A 1,368-nucleotide genomic window follows, 5' to 3' on the forward strand; every position below is an offset into this window, starting at 1 on the left:
GCCAGCCAGCCTAGCTGGTGGATGTGACAACCCTAGACCCTTCTAGATTTGTGGACCCACGCACCTGCCAGACCTGTCCCCGAGCCATACTAGGGAGGCTGGGTAAGATCCCTCTGTCAGGGCCTGGATCTCATCTTCAAGCTGCCAGCGTCAGCCCAGCTGCCACCAGGGCTGTCTCTGTCTTCCACCCTCGAGAGGGAGACTGGCTGGTTCTGAGCTCCAGGCCTACCAGTCGGCGCAACCATGGCAGTGACTGCCTCGCACACGAAGATGGCTCATGCTGCGCTCCAACTGTGGCCTCAACACCTCCCAGCGAGCACAAAGCTAAACTCCCCATTCTCCCCAGCAACTTCTTCCTTGTGAGAGATCCCACACCCACCTTAGAAGCCAGAACTGGGTCTTCTTCACTTTCCTCACCTCCCCAGTTCTAGTCTGGCTAATCCTCACATCTCACCACGGTCACCGTGGTGGCCAGACGACATGTGACCTCAGCGATGCTGCTTCATGCACACTCCAGGGCAGGCAGGTCACAGCAGGATCTGGTGTGGTGTGAACTCGATGCTGGGCTTCTTTCCTGGGATGCAGGCTAAGGGCACAGGCGCTGTGCTTGCTCTGGCTTGTAGGCCCGCAGGGGCTCTGTAGTCCCCTGGGTAAAATGCCTTGCCTGCAAGACCATATGCCATATTGGTGCAGGGAAACCTACTTCAGCACCTCCCTCAGCAAGGTATCCGGTCCCAACAAGCCGTGTACCGGGAGGACGTGGCAGCAGCATCCGGGGCATGGCTCCCTGGCCAGCTTGTGAAGTTCAAGGGGTCATTACTTCTTACAGCTCACAGGCCCTCCCGGGTCCAGCAAACATGAGGGCTGACCTCCCTCGGTTAGTGCAGGGTAAAAACACTTGGAAAAGCGGTCTCATCCCTAACTTCCACGTCCGATTCTGACCTGAAACCACATCCCAGGTCGGCACAGACACAACCCAGTCTCCTCCCACCTCACAGTGTCCTCAATGAGGACCCAGCACCCGGAAGCATCTGCTGAGGGCGAGAGGACAAGGCTGACTGGGGCTGTACCAGCAGGGACACGGCGGGCGACTCTTCCCTTCTCTGATTTCCAAGCTACTTGTAAACTTGTCATTTATAATTGAATGTGTAATTTACCTCACAGCCTAAATTCTACACATGAAGGCAAATGTCCAGTTGACAAAAATTACACTGGCCAGAATCGCCAGGCCCAACCCTGGCAGTATGAACTGAGGGTGTCCAGGTGCAGTGAACCAGTCACAGCTGACACCACGCAGACCACTCTGTCCGATGTTTAACAGGAACAAACCGCAGGTGGGGGAAAAAAAACCACACCAACGTGACGGCA

The sequence above is a fragment of the Saimiri boliviensis genome, chromosome 3 (assembly GCF_048565385.1).
Source record: "Saimiri boliviensis isolate mSaiBol1 chromosome 3, mSaiBol1.pri, whole genome shotgun sequence".
In the NCBI taxonomy this organism is placed as follows: Eukaryota; Metazoa; Chordata; class Mammalia; order Primates; family Cebidae; genus Saimiri; species Saimiri boliviensis.